Genomic DNA, 8,936 nt, shown 5'->3' with positions numbered 1-8,936 from the left:
TTATTTATTTTGTGTGAAAAAATAAAAGGGTAAACTATCGATTAGTCACTTAATTATAATTAAATTTTTATTTTATTCACTTAACTAAAATTTGGTACACTTTAGTTTTCCAAATTTTTCTTTTCACCCAATAATTAAGTAGCTAGTGGTGGCACTTTTTAGTTGATATAATAATTTTAGTCCTCAATATTTATACTTTCTATCAATTGACCCTATTTCTATATAAAATGATAAAAAAATGATTTTTTTTAATTTAGAAAATTCTAAAAATATCTAAAAATAAACAGAAAATTCAAAAAATAGATAAATGAGAGAAAATGAAAGAAAATTTATTTTCATAATAAGAGAAAAAGAAAAAGATTCGGAATATAATTTATTTTTACAATTTGGGTTTTGAAAAATAATTTAAATGAATTGAAATTGAAAAAAAAAAGGATTTTTTGTGGTATATTTTGTATTTTGTAACTAAAAAATGTATCAAAGTCAATTTCACAAACCTCTATTAATTTGAGTTTTGAAAGAAGTTCTTCAATAGTATGAAACTCGACTTAAAGATATTACTAATTTAAATCTATCTTGTTTTTAATTTACTATTGGATTCTATTAAATGATCATTTTTATTGAATAATCTTTAAGTTTTATTGTAATAGAATCTTGAGTTTTCTTGTATGAATGTTAGCTTTTAATAATATTTAAGTTTTATACTTCACTAATATTATGTTAAAATTGATCTATTTTTTAGTTGTTTTCATGATTTGATAGCAGCACTGAAGGATTGTTGTTATAATAACCTAGCAATAACCTAAAATTTTTATAATTTTTATTTTTTGAAAAAAATTGAGTTTTTTTTATTTTTATATAAAATTAATGTTAAATTGATAGAAAGTAAAAAAATCGAAAATTAAAATTATCATTATACCAATATCATCATTCCAATATATTAATAATCAAATTGTAACTTTTAAGTTAAGTGGTCAAAAAGAGAATTTCTCTCTAATTGAATGGCTAATAGTGTAATTTACCCAAAAAATAAATAGATATTTTAGTAATAGACAATTAGTAAATTCTTGCTTGGCCTCGCAATTATTTATAATTTTGTAGTATTTTTTTTAAAACTCTAAAAAATTGTATATTTTTAAAAATATATAAAATATATTATTTTTAATTGTAAAATATATTTAAAATATAAAATGACTAGTTGGTTTGGTATATAGCTTGAACAAGAGATTGATCCCATTGATAAAGTCTTTATTTTTTAAAAAGAAAAACTATATGCTTAATTTAGGTTAGAGCATAATTTCATAATATCAATTAATTTTTAAAATCAAATTTTATTAAAAAATAGTATTTTGTACTTAATCAAGTGGTTCCTGGCCAATAATTAATAATAATAATAAACTTTAGTCGAGTGGTTGAAATTTAAAAAAAAAAACTGAATCAATCAAGTTAGATGAAATTATAAGGTGATTACAATTTCGATTTGGATTTAGTTTGTAGTAAATTATGATTATTACGTAAAATTTTAGGTTTATTTAAATAAAAAAAGTGAATCGGATATAAAAGATAATTAAATCCAAAAAAATTTACACAATAGTTTTAAAAATTACAATAAATTTCATATAATATTTTCAAATTATTTTTATTAATTTAAATATATTATAAAATTTAAAAGTAAATATAAACCATGAAACAATAATTTAATTTAAGAAAAATTAAACCAAAATCAAAGAAAAATATAATAATTTATTTTTTTCTTGATATTAAATATCATCATTTTTTGATAATTTATACTAAATTACATTTCCTAATAAGACTTTAACATTATTGAAAAAAAGGCTAAAGTTTTGGATGATTCAATATTCAAGTTTAAATTTCATGATTAACATATTAAAATATTATTGCAAAATTTATAATATTAATTACTATAAATTAAAAATATTATGTAATTTCACAAAACATTATCCACAAAACAACTAAGATTTCAGCCATGGATTTGAAGTAGAAGTAGAAGTTATGGTTTAAAGAGAGCAGGGCGTCTAGATCAGGTGGGCCCAATAACATCGTGACTTTGTGCAAATGCTCGTGCTACCACGTGTCATCTCCTTGTCCTTATCGGCAGCCAATAATCGCTGCGTTTTATTTACTTTTTCCATTCCGCGTCAATTCCAACGAAAGAAGCAACATTTTGGCTTCATTTGTTTAAAATATTTTCTTTTGTTTTGTATATTTTAAAATATTTAATAAATATTGTTTGAGATTTTTTACTCTTAATTAAATTTATTTTATATTTATAAATTTATATTTACATTATTATTTATAAAAAAATCACGACATAAATATATTTATTATAAAATATGATCATTTAATTTCTTTTTAACAATTAAAATTTACTTTTTAATAAAAAAATATTTGTAATAATCAATATCATATATAAATTTAATAATAAATAATTTTTAATTAAAACTTAATTTAAATTATATATATGAGAGTACATATTGACACATTAGAGTTGTAAGAGATAAATGAAGCTAAACATTTTTTAAACAAATACTCATATTTTATATATTTAAAATATTCGTATTTTTATACTAGGTTAAAATATGTCATAAGTCATTTACTCTTCATAAATTTGAAATTTAGTCCATGTATTTTTATTTTGAGGCTAGTTCTACTTTTTAAATATCAAAATTTAGGTTCAGTTGTTAGCATTATTAAAATATTTTGTTAAATTCATGTTTATTATAACGCCATTTTTAGTTACATTAATATCAAGTATTTTTTATTTAAAAATGTGACATCAACAAATTTGACAAAAAAAATTTAACAATGTTAATAATTGGATTTGATTTCAAATTTATAAAGTAGAGGGACTAAATTCTTGAAAATAAAAGTATAAGGAATAAATTCTAAATTTGTGAAGAGTACATAGACGTTTGATATATTTTAACCTTTATACTACAAAACATTTACTATTAATATATTTATAATTGTGATAAATATTTATTATTAAAATATTAATATTGAATATTTTTTAATAATATACGAAGAATATTATTTAAAACTATTGTTTTTAAAATTTATTATTTAAATAAAATTTAAATATTAAATAATTTATTGAAATGATAAATTATATTAATAATTTATTATATGATTAGATATAGATAATTAAATATGTATGTTTAATAATATTAAAAATTACAATATTTTATTAATTTTAAATATTTTTAAACATAAAAATAAAAATTTATTATTAATATAATAATATTAATCTTGACTTAACTTAATTTTTATATAAAAATAAATCATCCATAAAAGTTTTCTAAAAAATAACTTGGGCTTTTTAGAAGGGTAAGTCTATAAATAACTTATATTTTGTTGACCAAGCTATTTTCGTGAAACAAATATAGGAAAATATAGAAAACATTTTTTGGAAGTTATTTTCAGTGAAACAAACGAACTCTTTATTTAAAAAACTTTATTCATTATTTGGCCTCTAAACTATAACATTTTTCATATTGGCATCTAAACTTTTTTTATTCCATTTTGGTACCTGAATTAGAATTCTATTACACCTTTTAGCCCTTGTCAGTGTTTAAAAAATCAGCAACAAATCTGAACATACGTGTCCCCGTTGGCCCCTGCCATTATCGGTGTTAAAAAATCAGCAATAAAGTTTATTTAAAATTATAAAAACTTTTAAATAACTGAAAAATTAATAAAAATTGAAGAACAATATTAATAATTGTAAAAAGAAATTATTAAAACCTTTTGAAATTTAATAAAAATTGTGAAAATTATTGTGGCATTTAATATCTAAATTAGCGCATTATCCATTCTAATCAGTATGCCTACCTCAAATTTCCATGATAAAAATATATTGAATTCTATTCGTTCAAAGAAAGCAAATAGCAAAATAATATAAAATTGCAGTACTTTTAAATTAATTCTAGGAAAAGTGAAGGAAATTTAAAAATAAAAATAAAATTTAACTCACCACATGGCAAGTGGACTCTAAGCTTAGTGAAGCAGGAATGATCATAAATACTGAAAACCCCAACTTCTCTGTTAACCATCCTTTAAAAACCCATCTCTCTTGCAAATACTTGATTCGTTTCAAAGTCATCTCCCACTGTTACTTCATCCACTGGTTATGGTCCAACGAAATGAATACCTTCGAGTTGAACAACTTGCTTTGCTTCATTAACCCGAACAACCAATCTCATTCCTCCACGTTGTGCCCATCTATCAACTTCCTCATTTCCTTAACGTCTAACTCGTAGTTCTCGAAAAGTTTAGGCGGTGAGTAGCTTAAACAAGCGTTCGAAGATAAAGGGTTTGGGATAGCAATGGCGGGGAGGATAGGAGGAGATGATTGGTGAGAATTTGGGTTTTTTGGAAAGCTCATTCCATTGTAGAATCTGGGCTTTCTTTCTCTCCTTGCAGAGAAAATTGAAGAAGAATAAAAGAATTTAATTTGTTAATTATTTACAATTTTTAACAACTATTTACTATTTTTAACAATTTTTTACAAATTTTAAATAATGTTTTATAATTTTTAATAAATTTTTGAGTAAATTACACCAATAATCACCCAACTTTGATGCAGCTAACAAAACAGTCACTCAGGTTTCAATTTAGTCACTCAACTTTCGAAAAATGACAAATCAGTCACTAACATTATCAAAAAATGACAAAATCAGTCACCTACTAACATTTTCCATTATAGACCCAACGGGACAAGTGACATAGCCAATTAACTAGCCACGTTGGATATATACACGTGGAAACCCACCCAATTTAAGAAGAAGTTGAAAAAAAACCCTCAAATAACAGAAGAAGAAGAAGAGACTGTAAAATCATTAAGGTTTTTTTCCCATATTCTTTTTCTTTCCCTTAGTTGCTGCTATTGTGGATTAGAAACATCAATTAACAAATCAGGGTGTTGGGTTAGAAATCAATTTCAAGGTTCAAGGTTGGTTGGGGGTTAAAAAATCAATTCAAAAATCGATTAACAGGGTTAAGGGTTAGAAATTGATTAGTATTTTTCATTTGCAATATGCATTTCACTTTGTTGTAAGATTTCCCACTTTAAGATTTCATCTTTTCCTCTTTCTCTTTCAGGGTTTATTCAAAAATAAGAAATTATTTGTCCTTTCATGAAGAAGATCTGATATTTTTTTTCTTCGTTTCCTATAAAACCCAATACTGAGATGGCATCCTTTTTGTGCTTAAACCCTTCTTCTTTATTTGGGATGCCAAAATCTACTAAACCTAAAGATGGGTTTGAATCTAATATAGATTTATTCAAGATTTGTATTTTGTTCTTATTTTGGCCATACCGAGCGAACCTCATTTATCGTCCCTCTAATGTGATTGTTCTCATGAAGAGGTCACTTAGACCCTTGATAAGCATTCTAATGCTTGTTGTACTGACTGCAACCTTAAGCTGTTGGATTGTTGATCCCCGCTGCGATGTCTTTACTATTTCAGCTGAGTTGGAGTCAACCAAGGTCCTAATCCAACCCCCACAAACCCAAATTTTTCACACCACTCTGCTTAAGTTTGCATCTATTGATATGGGTGAAGCTAAATCCAAGCTTGAAATAAAGCAGCTGTTGGAAAGTGACTTTCTTAGTCAAGGAAGGCAAAGGAACTTTGCAACTTCGAGGAGCTTTAATCATCATGATGCCAAATCTAGAAATTCTAATTTATTACTGGTATTATTCAAGTCCCCAAACTGGTGCAACTTTCTATTTTTTTCTCTTCTTCTCCTTTTATTCTTCTACTGCCTAAATCCTATGCTAAAAGGGGTTGTTTAAATTGGTGCTTTACACCCAGCTAGTCGATTAATGACAACAAGGAATCCATCAACTGCCATGTCACTATTCCGTTACGTTTGTAACGAAAAATGGTTAAAAGGACTGTTTTGTCATTTTTTGAAAGTTGAGTGATTGAATTGAATCTTGAGTGACTATTTTGTTAGCTGCATCAAAATTTAGTGACTGTTGGTGCAATTTACCCTAATTTTTTTTACAAGTTTTATATATTTTCTTATGATATTTAATAATTCTTTACAATTTTTTTTTATTTTTTTAGTTTGATCAATGTTGTCAACGCATAATCAACATGGTCAAAACTTTGGTAATGACTACGCCATTGGCCACATCAACGGTTAATGGGGACACATGGTGTGTTTTAATTGATTGTTGATTGTTGATGGCCGAGGTGAAAAAGTGTAACGGAATTATAATTCAAGTATCAAAATGGGATAAAAAAATTTAAATACCAAAATAAATATAGTTCAGTAACCAATAAAAAATATTTAATTCTAGCATATATATAGAGAGAGAGAGGCTGGATTGATTTTTTAAAACTATTTGCCGCAATAAGTATTTATGTTTTCGTTTTTGTATTTAGTTAATTGTATATTTTAGTACTTGAAAGTAATAATATTAATTTTTAATATTTAATTTGGGTTTAGTTGATTTGATGAAAATTTAAAATTAACTAATAATATTATCATCAAATCAACTTTAGAATTCAAATTAAATTCTAAAAGGTTGTCAATATCATTACTTTTAGATATTAAAATGTATAATTTTTGCCAAATATAAATATCAAATTAAAAAAAAACATATATACCTCTAAAAAAATATTAAAGTTAAATACCAAATGATGTTTTACAGAAAAAGTCAAAGTAAAAAATTTTATAAATGACATATAACACTTTTAAAACTAGAGAAAAACATACAACGAATTGTTTCAATAGTTCCAAATGGAACAAAGTAGGTATAATGTAAAATTTACTCCTTAATATTTTTATTTTCTTATCAATTTAGTCTTAAAATTTTTAGTTAAGTTTGACATTCAACCTTTTAAAAAGAGTCAATTTATTATTTTTAATAGAAATACTGACTAAAATATTAAAATTTTAAATATTACAGCCCACATAACATCCACACGTGCTCTATGCTAATTTCTTGATTAATATTTTTTGAATTTTGAATTTTTGACTATTTTTATAATTTTTAAATTATTTGTTGAAGTGATGTATAAGACAAATAGTATCATGTCAACATAAAGTATATTTGGATTGACATGCACTTTCTTACCAACATCACTAAAAAATAATGTTTTAATTGGCATTCCCGTTAAAAAAAAGCAAATTGACTCTTCTTGAGAGGTTAATGGTCAATTTTCCTAAAAAATGAATAAGGGTCAAACTAACAAAAGATATAAATGCTAAGGGCTAAATTTGATATTATGCCAATAAATATTATAAGCACTAAGTTAAAGATATAATGATAAATTTAGCTCTCAATGTTTACCTTTTTTTTTTTTTCAATTTGACTCTTTTTTTTGAGCTAAAATTGGTTATTAATCTTTCAAAAAAAGTCAAATTGCTTTTATTTAACAAAAAATTGGTTAAAATGTTAAGTTTTTAACGATGTTGATGTGTCAACTAGCGCAGTAGCCCATGTGTACTTCATGCTAATATGATACTATTTATATTATATGTCTTGTCAATAAATAATTTAAAAATTATAAAAATAAAAAAATTCAAGATTTAAACAAAGTTCATAAAAATTTTAAAAAGACATGAAATATAGGAGAATTACCATGTAAGTTGCCATGTTTAAAAATTTAATGTTTTAGTTAGTATTTTTGTTAAAAAATTTCATTTTGACTCTTCTTGAAATGTTGATAGTCAAATTTGACTTATTTTAAAAGGTTAAAAACAAAATTTAGCTCAAAAAATAAAAAGAGTCAAAATAACAAAATATGTAAACTCTAAAGGCTCAATTTATCATTATGCCAAAGTTAAATAACCTAAGTTAATCTAATTGAATTAACTAACAAAACCTTATTATCATATATTTTACTCAACTAATATGTAGGTAGAAGTATTATTGTTTTTCACATCTTTTAGTCATTGGTAAGCTATAAACTAATCACATTAGTTATTTTTAGTCACTCACATAATTTTTTTGTGATAAAGTGAAAAAAAATTTTACGCTTATTTTAAAGAAGTTCAAAAGTTATTAATTATTCGTCTAATTACATATTCAAATTTATACTAATTATTTTAAAACAAATGTGATAAAATTTTCTTTTATGTCAAAAAAAAATTCCCTTTTAAAAGTACTTGACTTATGATGTTATAATTTTTTTACTTTACTTATTAAAATAAAATTATCAAAATATCTTTTATGTAAAAAAAAAAAATTCCCTTTTGCAGATGCATACACATCTCACCAAATGTTTGATCTCCCAAGGCAAGGCTGTCTCAACTTGGGGAAGTGGAAAAAGATGGAATTCTTGAACCACCACTACTAATGCCTATTAATTATCAAAGAAGCCTGCAACATTTCTTAAACAATGGTTTTTTCATCTCTATGATCAACCTTGTTTATGTCTGTTTAAAATTTATTTAAAATTCGATTATTATATAATTAGATCTATTTAAGGGTCGAACTATTTATTTAATATTTAAGGTCCGCTTGAAACTTAAGAGAGTTTAGATAAAAAAAAAGTTAGGCCCATTTAAAATATAGATCTAGCTTGAACTTGACCATTCAGCTCTTGAATTTGACCCGACCTATTTTCTGATTTTATAATATACTCTGTTATATTATATTTATATATTAAGTAATTTATAACAATTAAAAATTAAATTTCTAGTAATATATAATACTATAATGAAGATATTAAACAAAATGTTAAGTTGCCTAAATATAAAGTTATAATAAAAGAAAAAATATATAAATTTAAAAAAAATAAACTTTAGTTAACCATTAACAAATACGAATGAATTTAGACAAGTATAAAATATATTAATATCAAGTTTAAAGTGGACCAAAACCATTATTTGTGTGCTTATTATATTTATTTATAATATAATTATTAATTTATATTTAAAAATAAATAAAATATAT

This window comes from Gossypium hirsutum, chromosome A08 (genome assembly GCF_007990345.1).
Source record: "Gossypium hirsutum isolate 1008001.06 chromosome A08, Gossypium_hirsutum_v2.1, whole genome shotgun sequence".
Classification (NCBI taxonomy): domain Eukaryota; kingdom Viridiplantae; phylum Streptophyta; class Magnoliopsida; order Malvales; family Malvaceae; genus Gossypium; species Gossypium hirsutum.
This window is presented reverse-complemented; position numbering follows the sequence as displayed.